This window comes from Myotis myotis, unplaced genomic scaffold (genome assembly GCF_014108235.1).
Source record: "Myotis myotis isolate mMyoMyo1 unplaced genomic scaffold, mMyoMyo1.p scaffold_m19_p_3, whole genome shotgun sequence".
Classification (NCBI taxonomy): Eukaryota; Metazoa; Chordata; class Mammalia; order Chiroptera; family Vespertilionidae; genus Myotis; species Myotis myotis.
In genome coordinates this window covers 196,491,955-196,510,240 of record NW_023416335.1, presented here as the reverse complement: position 1 = coordinate 196,510,240, position 18,286 = coordinate 196,491,955, and positions in this window count along the sequence as shown.

The window sequence follows — 18,286 nt, the reverse complement described above, 5'->3', positions numbered from 1 at the left end:
TTTGCCAATGATGACAGAACCCAGATCCAGGGGACATTGTTTTGCTAAAGTATCCTTGGGATCATGAGTTCCACCCCGCCCCCCCCGCCCCCCCCCCCTTTTTTTTAACAGGGGATACAAAGAAGTAAGACTAGCATATGAAAAGCTAGACATTATAAAAAAATCAACAGACATTCATTAGACTTAAGAAACAGTATTCCTTCTATTTAACAGTTAGGACTACCTAATGGCAGCTACTGTTGTCTTTTTCACCTCCTAGGAACAACGGTGTAAGGGTTGGGACAAAGGTGACTGGTGTGATTAAGCCTGGCAGTACCATTAGCTGAGAGGATCAAAGCTTTGCTGGAGCGATAGGGGCAAGAGTGGGTCTCAGTGTTAAGGTTAATGGAAATCAGGGTCAGCATCTCCTTTAGAGAATGTCAATATCCGCTGCTACAGACTTCATCACATGACTTTTTCATTTCAAGAGATTGTGATGAGGTTAGATGAGGATTCATTTCTTTGTTGCACTCCTTGTTCTGCAGCTGGGGTTTCTCAGAGAATTGCCTGACTGTGTCCAGAACACAATGTCACGGAATGTGTCACATCCAAGAAATGTGCTAAGAAGCGATGCAGTGGGGGCTGAGAGTCCTGCTGCTTCCTGTCCCAGCCCATCCATCATGGGGCAACGTGGGCCATGGGCAGGACGGTCCCACTCCACTTACAGGTGCAGAATTTGGAAAATATTTATTGTGCATCGTAATTAATAAAGATTATACTCATCACAAGCAAAATAGTGTTTATTGAGCACCAACTGCATGCTGAATCCAGTACTGGGAGTTTACATACAATATCATATCATTATATTAAATCCTTGTTATCACCCTGAGAGATCAGCGTTATGAACCTCATTTTCTAGAGTGGGGCTCAGAGATCTTGGGTCATGTGTCTAAGTCACAATGTGAGTAAAGGGGAAGTAGGGATTCAAATCACGTCTGTCATCATCCTGCTTCTGAGTGCTGTAGCATTTGCGAGCAGTGTCTGTTCATAGTCCTTTGACACCCTGGCCCCCCGCAGGAGCTCACCAGAATAGAAGTTCCTTTACCTATTGGTGGCTTCCCGCATCTCTCTAACCTACAGTGTTCTCTGGCTCCTGACCTGTGTGCTCAGTTACAGCACAGGGCAGGTGGGAAGCACGGAGTTAATGCCCCAGGAGCAACCCTGATCACTGAAGGTTGGAAATGGAAAGATTAGTACCTGTTTCCTTGCCCTTCAGCAATTCTGATGTGTTTTCTACAGAATCTCTCAGAGACTCCCTTGTGGCATAGGCTCCCAGTTGCCCACAGGGTGATCCCTCATCAACCCACTCCTACCTGGCCTTCCTTCCTTCCCTCTCTCTCTTTCCCCTATTTGCTTATGGTGATCCCTGGGATCCCCTTGCAAATACTACCTGCACCAAGGATCCAAATGAAGAAAACCCTATACCCTTGCCTGCTGCTGGTTGCTGACAGAATTAGGCATCATTAAGACAAGTGAGAAAGACTCATTGCCTATATCTGAAGAAGCTGGGGACTCTGAAACCTAGCAGTCGCTTTTGGACACAGACAGAACAGGGAGTTTTAGAACAGCACAGACATCTCCCCCTTTTCAGTACAGTGGTTGTGTGGCAAAACGTATTTTTCCAAGTGTTTACACGTGACTCTAAGGAGGTAGTTTTCAGAATTAGGCCTTTAAGTTGACTAATAATGTAGGAGTAGCTTAGGAGTAATAACACAAAGTTTAAACATGACCACGTGCTACCTAAATGCTCCCCAAACTAGCAAGACTGAGTTAGAAGTGACACGAAGAAAAATGAGCTTGCTACATCTCATTAGGGATATGCTGCTAGATTTGCATTTTTGTTTACTACTCAAATGTTGGCATATTATAGCTGAGTCATGACTTCAAATTCCTGTAACAAGTTGAAATGAGATTGGGTAAACAGACATTGAGAATACCAGGGAATTAATGAGAGTCTGGAAATGATGCCGGTAATCAGCTAGGCCTTGCCTATGAACAGGGTGCTGGTGAGCATCCAGCTTCCTTTTGATCCTTTGAATTTGTCTTATTTAATAAATAGAATAAATTCAAGTGGTATTTCATTAGTTGGGAAAAGTGGATATATCTGCAGGGAGGAAAAATTGGTGAAAAAAAAAGATCATAGGTATATAGAAATCACACCAGCATCCTGATGATAATAAAAGAAAAAAAAAGACTTCTGTGATTCCTAGTTTTCTATCATTATCAGAGAAGGAATATTAGCAACATAAGCATCGTATTCCAAATAGGATTTTCCTCTACTATTGAGATGGTAGTTCATTTACACCCAAGATTATAACGCAGTTTAAAAATCATCCCTTTCCTTTCAATTTGCTTCCCTCTTTCAATACCATCAGATTCACAGTTAGTTACAAAGGAGATTTATGGTCTTAAACATCATCTCGTTTTCTTCCTTTTTGCTAACAAGTTGTTTAAAATAAGTATGATTTTCCTAATACTCATTTTTAGTATCAGAAATATACAATTTAGCAAGGAACATCAAAGAAATATACAATTTAGCAATTGCACTATTAATGCTGCAATTTAGTGACAAAATACCTCTCAGTTTTCAAGTGCCTTTTGCTGTATTTCTTCATTTCAAAGGATTTATTGTATTATTTACTTGGTTGTAATGGCCAGGTCCTGGTGTAATAGGCTTATTTTGATATTTTCTCCACAGTTTAAGTTATTTCAATAACAGCTAACTCTACCTTTGTATGATGCTCAGCAAACAGGAAAACAGTGGGTGTCCCATTTTGCCTTTACCTTCTCAGTGCCTTCAAGGGATCATTTCATTATTGACGAGTGTGTCTGGAAACTGAATACTGACTTGGAAGAGAGCCCTTTCTCCCTTCATTTGAAGAAAACTGTGGCTCCCTGGACATCCACTCTAATTTTAAGCAAAATTTCAAACCACCCCTACCACAAAAGCCTGAACCTCTAGGATGTAAATTCAGTAATGACATGGATAGGAAACAAGTCATGGACAAATAGGTCTAGCCTCAGGCTTAGGAAATTGGAGTGCTGTGGTTGCTCTCTAACTACTGGTTAAACTGGAATTTGTTATAAGTGAATGTTAAACACTGTTTGCTAGAATTCTTACTTCTTCATTGTTTTTAAACATCCTATTCCTGGACTTGCAAATCTTATACTATGACTAGCGCGTGATGACCATAGGCAGAGATACCATAAACTGGATTCAGCCATTTGTAACTGGAATATAGTTGTATTGTGTCCATGCAGAAGCATGTTTTTGAGCTTATCTGAGGGGTAGAACAGAGAGAGATGTTAATCCTACTACCTGGCTTTATGGGCTTCATGCTTATGCCCACAGTAAGAGTGAACTTTGTGTTTCACTCAGGAAAGCCAAGTGTAAATTTCTCAGCTCCGGCTGCAGCTGGCAGACTCCTAAGGATCATTTCTGTTTTCATGCATCCAAAATTTAGAGCATTCCATAAGCTACAAAATTAGGTATCTAAGTACCCTTTAAATAAATCGGACATCTGTTGAATTTCTATTTAGTGTAAATAAGACCATATGAAAGAAAATTTTAGCAAAGAAAAATTTGAATACTCTGATACATGCCATTTCTCGATATTCAATTTGTCTTTGAAACCAGTCATTGATTGCAAATGATAATATTCTCAGAACCAATGACAGTAACTTTGTGTGGCCTGATGTGGCTCAAATATTCTTTAGGAGAACCGTGCATCATCGGGCTATGGGAGGAGATTCTTCATCCCAAGAATTTACTCTTTTTTGGCAGTGGAAGTAGTCTCCTAACTGGTTGCCTTGTTTCTACCCTTGAGCCCCAATGTAGTCTCAATACAGAAGCCAGAGTGATTCATCTAGTAAGGTTAGATCACGTTACTCCACTACTTAAAACCTACAATGGTAGCCCATTTCATTTGCAGCAAAAGGCAGCAGGCATGTGAGCTGCCTTCCAAGTGACTGCAGGGACAATTTTACCAAATGTTTTGTGGATATATATCACGTGATCCACAGCTTTCCAATCTGAGTTGTTTATTCCAAAACCCAACTGTATATCAATGACATATATTTTAAGTTTTTGATGATAGCACTCAACTTATTATATTAGTCAATGTAACACTACTTGCTATGAGAAACATATGAAATCTTTGTGGCTTAAAACAGTGCAAGTTTATTTCTTGCTACCACAATACTTTGGGTCTGTTCTTAATTTGGGGAGGCTTCCACATGGTCAACCAGGAACCCAGATTCCTTCACTCTTGTGGCTCTTCTCTGCTCTAGGTTCTTGGAAACTCTGCATTCAGTCAGGGTGTGAAAAAAGAAAAAGGGGAAATTGTGCTTCATGATTTTCTACTCACATTCCATTAGCCAAAGCTCAGTCACTTAGTCATACTGGCCTATACGGGATACTGAAATTTGCAGTGAGTGCTTGGGAGGAAGAGAAAATAGGGTTGTTGATCAGCTAGTAGGCTCTGTCATTTTTTCTCTTAGTAGACATATGGGCTCTCAAATTACTTCTTATTTTCAAGTTGGTTAGCCATCATGATTGGATTTTGTGATGTATTCTTGGGCAGGCATCAGAAGGGAAAGAGCAAGTCGCTGGAGTCAGATACACTGGCATGCTTACTAGCTGTGTGCCTTTGGGTGAGTTATTTAACCTCTCTGACAATTAGTTTCTTCATCTGCCCAAACAGGTAGAAAATAACTTTCCTGTGAAATGATTGGATAGGAAATGTATTACAGATCAGAATAGAGGTTAAGAGCACAGATCATGAGGCCAGTCTGCCTGGGTTTGAATCCTGGCTGTACCCCTTGTTTGCTGGATGATCTTGGATGAGCTTCAGTTTCTTCATCTTTAAAATGAGAATCATAATATTATCTGCCATACAGAGGTTTTGGGGGAGTTAAATGAGCTAATACATGTAAGGCACTTAGAATATTGCCTGAAAACGGTGAGTGGTATACAAGTATTATCTCTAATCAAAGAGCATCTGGTGCATCTTATGGACTCTTGATGAAGGTATTCTCTCCAGGCTTTGCTTGACATGGTCTCTTCTTTTCAGCAACTATTGAAGACTGAAAACCCCCAAAGATCCCCTAAAAGGGCTCTTCCAAGGTAGGATTTCAGGCATATTAGTGGAGCTTTGTGCAGAGAGTCCTGCCAAATAACCACCTACGTTGACTACTGCTTTTGGGCCCTGGAGGAAAAGGCTCAATAGAGGACATTTATCCAGGGCTCTTTAAAAAATGGGCGATGTGAGGTTTAATAGCACAGGACTCATTACCAATCAGGGTGTACAGTGGAGAGGGGAGGCTATTTAGGGTATCAGGCTAATCTAAGTAGAAGATTACAGTCTGAAAAATTGTTTAAAGAGAAATATAATTAGAATAATGGGACAACATAATGAGAAATCAATGCTATTAATGTAAGTGCTAATTATGGCATTAGAACATTTATCCAAATCCCTTCTCCTTAAAACTAAAAATATGAAATTAAGTCACCACAGAAGACAGTTTGTGTAGAGGGACTCACAGGTCTTGGATTACTCTGGAAAAATCTGCCAGGAACAATTTGTCATTGTAGCAAACATCAAGCTGAACCCTCTCAGTTTCAAGGAGAGAATGTGTGTGGAAGGACCATATTTTTACTCCACTCATAATTGGTCATTTTAGGTCTCATGAGTTCTGGGCATTAGGAGTGCCTTAATGCTATTTGAAATGAACTTTTTAACCTCCTTCCCTTCAAAGTGTTGGCTTGCTAAATGTGGGTATTTTTGATAATGCCACAAAAGTTGGTATTCTGAGTATTGTGAGCACGCTCTGGCTTGGACTAACTGGAGATTGTTTGGGGTGAAATGGACAGTGCTGCGTTCCTGGCAGAGAGAACGGTGCTGGTCCTACAAGTCTAAAGGCATGTGACAATCCAAGTATCCTGCAGATGGGGGTTAAAAGCCCAGTGATTTGAGGTATTCAAGTACAACAAACACTCTGTCTCCTTGGGGACACTGAATTTTAGTTGGAGCCCAGGGAGTACCTTTTGGGGAAGTGAGAGCAGTCCAGAAGTAAGGTGTAGTTCCAGGGACCAGGAGCAGGAGGCTCAGCTTTCCCCTCCCAAATAGTAGGGATGGAGTTTGTTTTCTTTTTAATTGTGAGAAAACATATGTAACATAACATTTTTCACTTCAGCCATTCAGTGGCATTAATCACATTCACAATGTTTTGCAACTATCACCACTATCTATTTCCAAAGCTTTTTCATTGACCTCAAACTGAACTCTAACCATTAAACATAACTCGCTCATTCTCTCCTCCTTAGAGCTCTTGATACCTCTAACCTACTTTCTGTCTCTATGACTTTTTCTATTTTAGATATTTCACATAAGTGGAATATTTATCTTCTTGTGTCTGGGTTATTCACATAGCATAATGTTTTCAAGGTTTATCGTGTTATAGCATATATCAGAATTTCTTTGCTTTTTTTTTCAATCCTCACTGAGGATATTTTTTCATTGATTTTAAGAGAGAGGGAAAGACAGAAAGAAATATTAATGTGAGAGAAACATCAATTGGTTGTCTCCTGCACACGCCCCAACCAGGGCCTAAGCTGGGGAGGAGCCTGCAACCTAGGTACATGCCCTTAACCAGAATCAAACCTGGGCCCCTTCAGTCCACAGGATGACACTCTACCCACTGAGAAAAACTGGCTAGGGCAGAATTTCTTTGCTTTTTAAGGCTGAATAATATTCCATTATATATATACATTTATATGCCACATTTTATTTATCCATTTCTCTATCAACGGGCATTTATGTCATTCCCACTGTTTGGCTATTATGAATAGTGTTGCAATGAACATTGGTGGACAAGTGTCTGAGCCCCTGTTTTTCAATTCTTTGGGGCATATATCTAGTAGTGGAGTTGCTGGTTCATGTGATAATTCTAAGTTTAGCTTTCAAAGAAACAGCCAAACTGTTTTCCTGGAGTTGTTCTTGAGGACTGTGAAGCTGGTGACAGGTGTATAGAAATAAGGATGAGGACTAATACTAGGAAGTGGAGTGAAGGGGAAGACACTGGACCCCAGGAGCAGAGCAGAAGCCCCAGCGAGTGGTCTGCCATGTACAGAGCTTGCATTTCTAACCTCCTCAAGTGTGGTCTGTGGACCAGCACTAGCTTCATCTGGGCCCTGATTGGACCAGTAGCATCTCAGGGCCTGGCCCAGAAGTATTTGCTTGTGCTTCTCTAATTTATATGAGCATCGGCATATCACCCAGGCACCTTGTTAAATGGGTATATTCTGAGTGGAGTGATTTGAGAGTCTGCATTTCCAACACTCTCCCAGGTGATGCTGGGTCTGCTGGTCCCTGGACTATACCTTGAAGAAGAAGTGAGTGTCAGTAATGTCTGCATATTGGAATCAACCACTGAGATTTTCAAACATCCCAATGTCTGGGCCCCACCATCCGTTTTCTAATTTAATTGACTTGGGGTGGGACCTGGGATTTAGTGTTTTAGTAACATTACACACCAGATTCTGTTGTGCAGCTAGGGTTGAGAATTTCTACTCTGGATTTGAACATTGTCTTAGCTCTCGCATGTGTGTCCTCCTGCCCTATTTCCTGCTTTCTTTCCAAACTCTTCTGCTTAAAACTGGGTCAGCTTCCCAATTGATTAGTATCTCTGGCTCCTGTTTATCATTCACATTGCCCACAGATTAATCTCTCAAAAGCCAGTTCTGAATAGACTGCTTCTTTGCAACAACCTTCAATGATTCCCCATTGCTTTCCATGAATAAAAGGACCTTGCACCTGTTTTTTGAGGCTCTCCTTGGGGTAGCTCTTACCTACCTTTCCAGCATGTCTGCCTCTTGACTGAGTCCTATATGTCAGGAAAACTAAACTTGAGGCTTTTCCTCTCTTCCTGGTTTTGCTTGGGTTGACTATCTGGTTAATTTTTTCTACCTACATATTAGTCAAGGCAGGTAGGTAGAAAAGATTAACCAGATGGAGAGTCAACTCATACCTATTCTTACTTACTCTATGAAAGCCTTTCCTAATGTTTGCAATTGATGTAATCCTTTTTTCCTTTAGCATTTTATTTGTGGCTTTCTTACGTAATTTACCTCCCTCCCCCTTGTATTTCTGGAATTAGCATTCTTCTCTTGCCCGCCTTACTGAATTATAAACTCTTCGGGGGCCAGAGCCTTGTCTTGTTTATCCCGCTCCCCTGCTGGGCCTTCTACAGTGCCTTCACATAGTAGGGATACACACAGATTGGTTAAATTGCATTGACTTGAGTAAATTACCTCCATGTTACTAATTCTAATTTGACCTCTCTGCCATTTACTGACCTTTTAATTTCACTGCCTAACAGTTAGTAAATCCTTAGGGATTTTATTTAAATAAATGCTTCTTGATCCCTGGCCAATATGGCTTGGTTGGTTGATCTTTGTCCCATGCACTAAAGGATCACCAGTTTGATTCCTGGTCAGGATACATGCCCAGTTTGCGGGTTCAGTCCCTGGCTGGGCCACATGTGGGAGGCAACCAATCGATGTTTGTCTCTCTCTCTCCCTCTCTCTTCCTCTCATTCTAAAGTCAATGAAAACATATTTTTAAAAATTCTTTTTGGAAAGCACCAAATGTTCTTCATAAACACATGGTATAGCTTCCACAGCGTCTTCAAAGGGTATAATGTTTTTAACTGTTGATTCTTTGTACAAGTTTGTTAACATTTTAGCTTCTTTGTATCCTGAGACAGTGTGGGATCTGGTAGGAAGTCAGAGGCCAGATTCATTTCATTTTCAAAGACTCATTATGTTCCCAAAAGCTTGGGAGTGCAGTGGTAATGAGCCTTGGTTCTGGGGAGCCCATCCAGCTCCCACTCCTCCTCACTGTTCGGGTGGGGACCTCTGTGGTACTTACATGTGTGATGGGACTTGGGATGTAATGACGTTTCCTGCAATTAAATCATGTCCTGTAGGAACAATTATGAGGAATCCCCCCTCATTTGGCACAATGAGATATAAACATTTTCTAACGGGCTAATTAGTGTAGCTATCATTTTTTTTTTTTTTTTAGCAAAAAATGTCAATGTGTAGGATTTAATTAGTCTGTCCTAGGATTATCATATAACTTCTTAGTTTAGTCAGTCTGTCAGCATTTTCAGAATTTGGAAGGATGTCAGGAGCTATCACCTCTACACTTACATGAACTTTTAAAACTTACAGAAAAATTACTAGAGCAGCAGGTAAAGTTTCCAGAAATAGAATCTTCTAAGTTAGATGGGTGGACTAGTTGTGACCAAAGGAATATTTCATCTGTGGAAAGTGTGCAAAAGCAGGCCTTGGCACCTTATTGTTCTGATTTCTACATTTCAGGACAAAGGTGGTTCAGATATTGCAGTCTCTGATTTAGACTTGTTTGGTGTCTAGTAGTGGAATCTGGTTAAGCTACATAGGAATTTATTGGCAGGATGTTGGGTACTGCACAGAATGCAGAAGACTTTGAATAGCTCAGCCATGCAAAGTAGAGGTCAGGGCAGTTTTTGGGGTGTAGAAACTGGTGGGTAGCCTCTTTAGATGATGGGATGATTTGTTGCAAGTAGCTCAGTTCTTTTGGTTTTCCAAGGAAAGAGAGTTGTGTTGGCCCATCTTGGGTCATGGAATGGGTTGAATAGTGTTTCCTCAAAATTCATGTCCACCCAGAACCTCAGAATGTGTGACTTTATTTGGAATAAAGGTCTATGCAGATGTAATTAAGGTAAGGGTAGAGATAAGGCCCTCCTGGATTAGGGTGAGCCCTGCATCTGATGAGTGTGTCCCTATATAAGAAGAGGAGAAGACAAAGAGTCAAGAAGAAGGAGGCAATGTGACATGGAGGCAGAGATTGGCGTGATGTGTCTATGAGCTAAGGAACACCAAGGATTGCCAGGAACCACCATAAATTGGAAGGGAGGTATGGGACAGTTTCTCCCTCAAAGCCTCCAGAAAAATACAAACCTGCTTTTGAACTTGACACCTTGATTTTTGAACTTACATCTTCCTAAACTATGAGATAATTTTTTCCTTGTTTTAAGACACCACATTTGTGGGAATTGGTTTCAGTAACCTTAGGACACTAGTGTGGTGCTATGTCCATTCTTTATCCAGGAGGGGTAGGCACATCAGTGGAAAGCCTCATGGTCACTCTGTGCAAGGGTATAGAGCAACCATTGGGAAACACATATAGCATATCAGATATTTACATTATGATTCACAACAGTAGCAAAATTACAGTTATGAAGTTGCCGGGGTCCAACCCCAGCAGGTCCAGGGGTTCCCAAAGGCGTAGACAGAATCGGTGAAGAAGGAAGGACACAGAGACAGTGTTCAGTTGATCAGCAGCCTAGCCAGGATCTCCAGCCAAGTTCTGGTCTGGATCTCCAGAGAAGTTCTGCTTAGGATCTCCAGCCAGGTTCTGTGTCCATGTTCTCTTGCTAGGTTCTCCAGTCAGGTTCTCCAGGTTCTCCAGCCAGGTTCTGTAGCCATGTCCCCTCGCTAGGTTCTCCAGCCAGGTTCTGTCCAGGTTCTCCAGCCAGGTTCAGTTACCAGGTTCTAGTCAGGTTCTCTTGCCATGCTCTATCCAGGTTCTGTAGCCAGGTTCTGTCTCTAGGTTCTTCAGCCAGGTTCTCTCGCTAGGTTCTGTCTCTAGGTTCTGTAGCAAGTTTCTGTCCAGGATCTTCTGCCATGACTCTCGCTAGGTTCTGTCTCTAGGTTCTGTGTAGGTTCTGTCTTCTAAGTTCTGTGTCTTGCTGTCTTGTTACATCTGTATTTATACCAGTTGATTCCAATCCTATCAATCTCTATTACAAAGGTTAGGGCGTTTCTTATCTCCATTCCAGGGAGTAAAGATTATGTAGCTTAAGCATGATTGTTCGTAGTTAAAGTGATTAATTACCTGCCTGGCACTTAGTTAAGAGGTTTTATTCCCTCCCTAACTTCAGGGGAAAATCCCTACCTGGGGAAACAACCTTTCTCAGAGACCTTGGTTAAAACACATAGTGCCAAGAAGGTGAGCAAACATATTAAGAACAGTATGCCATATATGCCAGGTCCCTTGAAACAGCAAGGATGGACTGGCTCCCGGCATGAAGTAGCAACGAAAATAATTTAATGGTTGGGGGTCACCACAACATGAGGAACTGTATTAAAGGGTCGCAGCATTAGGAAGGTTGAGAACCACTGGTATAGAGGGACTTCTCCAAAGAAATTCTAGTGTTTTTCCTCAAAGAAAAGAGCATGGATAAGTGGATAGAAACCACAAAATATTTGTTATACACTGTGAACCATGAAAGTCTTTTCCCTGCATTCCTGCTTCCCCTGAGGAGGCTGGGGGACAAAGATGGGAAATGCACTGTGCCTCAAGTAAAATGTTGAGCCCCCCCCCCCCCCCCAGATTTACCAAGTTTCAGCAGTTAATGTTACAAGTCTTTTGGGAAAAAATTGGTGGTGGTGTGGGTGACAAAAGATACAGAAAGACAAGGTGTAGGACAAAGGTCTTGTTTCTATGGTGAGGATATATGATATGGATCAGGAAGGAAATCTGTGAAATGAATGAAAATTTAATACTGTATTAACTGAAAGAAGCCTGGATATAATGAGCCCACCTCATTCCCTGACTGGGACATCGTGACAAATATGGGTTGAAAATAATCAAAAGAATAAATTCTTGCCTGTGTGCAGAGAAATCACAATGGGCTGAATGGAAATGGTCGATCTTGTTTGGGTGATTCTGTATCCATTCCCCTTAAGTTACTTTGGTATTTGGTGGCCAGAGAGATATCTTTGTGTTTATTTTCTTGCAGCTCTAATGAAAACAACAACAAAACAAAACAAAACCTTATTGAAGGCTTCCTATTAGCCCAAGACCATGTTAAATGTGTTACACATGCATCATTTTATGTATTCCTAATCATATAACTCAATGTTGTAGATACTGTTAGTGGCTCTTAATTTTGGGGTATGGAAACAGAGGTTTAGGCAGGTTATGTAACTTGCTATCAGTCACATAACTGTTAAGTGGTGCTGCCAAAATTCAAACCCGGGAGTCTTGACCCCAGAGCCTAAATACCTTAATAATTGTTTAGATATTATGTATACCTTTCCTGTAAGTATGTATGTCATTTCATTAAAGAATTAAATTATTATTTTCTTTGGTTGTGGTTATTCTCTTTCCTTCAAAAGCCTAGTAGCTTTGCTCCTGGGGCATATTCTAGGGAAACTTTCCAAAGTCAATGGAATGAATCAGAACTTCCTTTGTGCCATGAAGTGTACTGTCTGCTAAGCTAATCTCTTTTCTACTGGGGAATATGTATAATACAAACTAGTTTAGCTAGACTGAAAATCAATCATCAAGGCCATTGATGATGCTAAAAAAAAATCAAAAGTAGTTAGCATACAAATGAAAGTGATTCCCTATAACTCTGTGTGGGACAAATTTCCTGAACCACACCAATAAATCAAGGTTGTGGAGGCTCAGTTATAAAGGAAGATAGATTGAACAATTTTCCTGTTACAAACAAGCTGTTTTGTACTATGTATCTATCAGCTAGTTATTCAGGTTTAATTTAGGAATGTGCAAACTAAACAGGGCCAAATATATTTAAATACACTCTCATTAAAAGTTGCCAAGTTAGTTCTGGAATCTTTAAAGTGCGTTTTGTATAACTGTAATTAGAAATTCTTCACAATTAAAAAAAAGCAGTCTGCAAAAGACTCGCCCCTTTTTTGTGTGTTCATTCTTTGAGGTTAATTTTTGTTGTTTGTTCATTGGCAGTTTTTTTAATTCCCAGGACCCACTGTTGGAGCACACCCTCTCAGCTGTGTTGAGTGACTTCCCGGGTGGCTGGGATTTTGGAGATACAGATGAAGGCAGACAGATAACGCTGCTTCTGATTGTCCTTACCCCAAGAAGCTGGCTGCCTGCCTGATGCCTCGGGACTCTGTCAGGTACTGAGGTAATTTGTATTAGGACTTTGGGGCTCTAAGTCAATAGAGAGTATGCTTTTCTGTACTGGCTCTTGGTTCTTTCTTCTAATCCACTCAGAGTTGACCCAAAACACACAAGCGACCTGGGAAGGCCAGTAATGTGATGCTCTGGACAGGATAATTTTTGAGCATAGCGTTTGCACTGGTAACATCAAATAATTGTTCAACATCTTTTTAGAGATGTGGGGATGTTCTAAGTGGAGGACCACTTGTGGTAGCTCAGAACTTCTCCTCTGTTGTGCTGCAAGATCTAACCAGATGTGCTTGCTATACCCTGCATGGGGCGTAATATGCATATAATATCCATATAATAATATTATCTAGCTTATAGGATTGTTTGAGGCTTAAATGGGATAATCCACATAAAGCCATTAACACAGGTCCTGGCGTACAAAGGTCTGGCAAAAATGTTATCTATTATTATTAGCCTAACCAAAGTCCTGGAATTAGTGAACATACCTCTCTGAGTCTCCATTAGCTCATCTGTGATATGTGTTTAAGAGTGTCTTCTTTAGCTATTCTGTGAGATTGTTTAATATTGAAACACAATGATGCTTTCCAAACTGTAATATCAATGGTGGGAGCTGAATACTGTTGTTCAGTCAGGCTATGGCAGCTTTCCTCATGTGCCCCATGGGGTCTGGTTTGTTATCGCCAGGGTTCAACAGAAAATTCAGCAAGGTCTTATTCCACTCTGGGTCTCTGGCTTTACAATGTGTATATACATATGCAATCCTATTAATAAAAGGCTAATATGCAAATTGACCGAATGGCGGAATGACCGGTTGCTATGATGTGCACTGACCACCAGGGGGCAGATGCTCAATGCAGGAGCTGACTCCTGGTGGTCAGTGCGTTCCCACAGGGGGAGCGCCGCTCAGCCAGAAGCCAGGCTCTGGTGAGCTCAGCGACAGCGGGAGCCTCTCCCGCCTCCATAGCAGCACTAAGGATGTCCAACATCAGTTGGACATCCCCCAAGGGCTCCCGGACTGTGACAGGGCGCAGGTTGGGCTGAGGGACGCCCCCCCCCCCAAGTGCATGAATTTTGTGCACTGGGCCTCTAGTACTATATATATGATGAGTGGGAGACTTAAGTTACTTATATGGATAAAAATTCTTGTTTAGGCATCAGGAGTTAATAATAAGAACTATTGTTATTATTGATTATTTACTTTTTCCAGGCCTATGGCTAAGTACTTTATGTGCATTATATCATTTAATCCTCACAATGGCACAACAAAGTTTGTACCATTAGTTTACACATTTTTTTCAGATGAAGAAACTAAAGCAGGAATTTGCAGAATCAGGATTTGATCCCAAAGCCTTTGCTTCTCAAGGTGGTGTTATCTGTCCATTTTGTGCATTGGGAAAGACACGCACCTGAAGCCAAGAGCTCTAGTTTCCACTGTCCTATTTGCCTGAAACCAGCTGGGTGACCTTTGGTCAACTAACCAAATGTGCCTTTATTTTACTATCTGACAAAGGGGCTGGATTAGATGACTCCTGAGGTCCCTAGGGGGTCAATGATTTTATGATTCTAGGTATTTGGGCTTGGGGTCAGGAGTTCAAATTTTCTTTAATGTCAGAAGGTCTAAATCTTTCCTTTGAGGAGATATATTTTATCATGAACATCAGTTACCAAAGCTTCCAGCTGCAAATCAAGAATAAAGTAGAGGGGGTAGTTCACAGGTGTGATGAAGGAGAAGAATGTTCTCCTGCCAGATATTTAGAAAATGGCAAAATTTGCATTGAAAGTATATTATTAGTGGTAAAAAATAATGATTAATGCCATTTCATGTTCCTTTCACAAGTCATGCTAGATAATGAACAGTGATAACACTATGCGTGATTGCCGATCCTTGTGACATTCAAAACAGATTCAAAATCCCTATTCCACATCCAGGACTCAGTTAGGGCTCTGTATTAAATTCAGACTTAGGGATCAGATTTAAAATTCAAATGCATATCCTCTTTGCATATCTATTTTGACACAGCATTACAAATTACTGGCTGTAATATGAATTAAAGATGGACTTTTGCACAATGGGAGAAACATTAAAGAAAATCCTATTTAAATTTAAATCCCTTTTCAAACATCCCCCCGTATTTACCCCTCAATATATCTGCTAATTATCAAAAGTATTATTTAAACAATAATTTGTTCATTCACACTTTATTATTTTCTACCTGTAGCAACTGCCAAGAAGCAATGTTGATACCTTGAGTCGCAATTAGTTCACTGTGATGTTTGTAAATGAGAGAATTTTTAAAGTATTTTGACCTATCTACATTATAGTATTTAACCAATGTACATAGTGTAGGCAGAAATGATATAAAAAGGAACAGAGTGGCAAATGTGCTTCTAAGAATATTATAATAGAGCCAGTGAAATGTGAAAAATGACAAATTAAATTTAATGTTCAGGTACATTGCCAATTTGTTTGGGGGGTAAAAAGCAGCACCCTTTGCTAACCCAATAAGAACTAATCAGATTTTAATTACTCTATGTGCAACCTGGACTGCTTAGCACATTTATTCAGAGTAATCATTGGGGCATCTCAAGCCAAATGGCTGAAAATTTCCATCTTCTCAAACCATGGCTATGGTTCCCTGTTAATCATTTTTGTACCTTCTAATTTTGTTTTTTTTGCAACCTCATTTTGTCCATGACATTAATAATTTCCTTTGGGTTTTTCTTTTTTAATGGAGGGGAACAATTTGCTATTTTGTATAAATGAAGATGATGCCAGCCTCCTCGCTCAGGCCCTAAAATTGTTTATCTAGGCTTGTGTAAATATCCTCCCTGCTTTCATCTACCAGGGAAGCTCCTTGAGGTTAGGGGGGCAGCTTGTCATTACAGAGATGGAGCCTGACATTTTGGCCTCATTAACGTGGTGCTGTAACAAATCAAGAGAACCTCAAACCTAATTTAGCAAAACAACCAAGCCCATAGGAAAGGGCAGGAAAAGAAAATCAGAGGTGCTGAATTCAATAAACTTTTATTATTGACCTTAAAAATCTTTCTTAAAATTGCCAGAAGCTTCCAGCTTTGTGCTGGTACTTAGGAAGCTCCACTCACGAATGCTAGCAAAGTTACCACAGGAGACTCAGTAGATACAATGAGATCCAGAATTGCATTCATTTATGTGCTTCTTGAATTCCTGGAGGTCGTTGTTTAGCCTTCAATAAAATCAACCCTGGACTAATCAATGAGAAATTGCAGAGAATATGAATCCTGCAGAATCAATAATTCGTATAATAATTACACAAACATATTAGAGAAGCATGGTAGTGCATCCCCAAGCGAATCCCAGGGAGCATGCTCTGGAAATCTTTAAAACTCAGGCAGATATAATGAAGTTTTATATACTTTGCTCTGATTTAGGATAATCTTGGAGTTTTAAGAAGAAGAATATATTGTAAGGTTTTCGTCTACTTTATGCAAGTTAAAATATTAACACACATAACTCTTTGAAAAGCCAAATTGCTAGTGATTAAAAACTTACATGAATTTTGAAAGAAAGGAGACCTGTTGGTCCTAGTTGCAGGATCCTGTCATATGTCTGAAATACCACATCTATTCTCCTCCCAACTCTCTTCCTATAGGCAGTCCCAGTAACTGCTCATGGCTGCATTTTAATGATTTGCCATAAGACTCTTTTCCCTTTTACCAGCCAGGTCACTAGAACTAGAAGCCCTGTAAGTCTTTCTCAGCCTAGTTTGCTCATCCCCCAAATGGGCATTTCAATCATGCCAAATATATAAGGTGAAATATTGATAAAGCCCTGGCTGGTGTGGCTCAGTTGGTTGGGCATTGTCTTGTGCTGGTTCAATTCTCAGTCATGCCTGCTTTGCGGCTGGATCCCTGGTAGGAGTGCAGTGGGCAGCTAATCAATGTTCCCTCCCACATTGATGTTTCTCTCTCTTTCCCCCTTCCTTTCTCTCTAAAAACCAGTTTTTAAAAATCTTAAAAAAATATTGATAAAATGTGCTTTCCAAATTGTTTACCCTTCAGTAGTTCCAGGATAGTTTCTTGATCTGGAATAACTTTATCTCTGAGTAAAGGAGTCACAGTGGAGGCCTGTGATGGTTAATATTATGGGTCAATTTGAATGGGCCAAAGGATGCCCAGAGAGCTTGTATAACATTTCTGGGTGTGTCTGTGAAGGTATTTCTGGAAGGGACTAGTATTTGGTTGAGTAGACTGAGTAAAGAAGATCAACCTCAACAATGTGGTGGGCATTATCCAATCCAATGGGGGCTTGAAAGGAACAAAAAAGGCGAAGGAAGGTGAATTTCCTCTATTCTTGAGCTGGGAAATCTGTATTTTCTTGCCCTTGGACAGAAGAATACCTGGTTCTTGGGCCTCCAAACTCACCATCAGCTTTTCTGGTTCTCCAGATTATAGATGGCAGATTGTGGGAGTTCTTGGCCTCCACAATCCTGTGAACAAATTCCTATTTAAAAAATCTCTAATTATATATATCTATATGTAAAATATTGGTTCTGATTCTCTGAAGAACCCTGGCTAACACAAAGCCTAAGGAATTTATGGAGAGATTCAATGAAGGAAGTGCTCTGGAGAACTTGCTGGTAGGATGGCATTCATTCATTCATATCTACTGAGTACCTACAATGTACAGGCCCTGTACTACATATTGGGGCACAATGGTGAGAAAAATCAAATATTTATCTTATAGTCTAATAAGTGAGAAAGTCTTTATCATATAACCATGGATAAAGGCAAAATTGAAACTGTGATAAATACAAGAGGGAGGGATCTGGTGCCCTTAGGACATATAATAGCAAATATAAGAGAGGCTATATTGCTGGAGTGTACTTCACCCTCCCATAAGCTCTTATTAGGGGACATATGAGGTACTTTCTTATACTTTAATTTAAAACGAATAATATAAAATTGACCATTGCCGGGAGCCGGTCCATCCTTGCTGTTTCAAAGGACCTGGCATATATGGCATACTGTTCTTAATATGTTTTCTCACCTTCTTGGCACTATGTGTTTTAACCAAAGTCTCTGAGAAAGGTTGTTTCCCCAGGTAGGGATTTTCCCCTGAAGTTAGGGAGGGAATGAAACCTCTTAACTAAGTGCCAGGCGGGTAATTAATCACTTTAACTATGAACAATCATGCTTAAGCTACATAATCTTTACTCCCTGGAATGGAGATAAGAAACGCCCTAACCTTTGGAATAGAG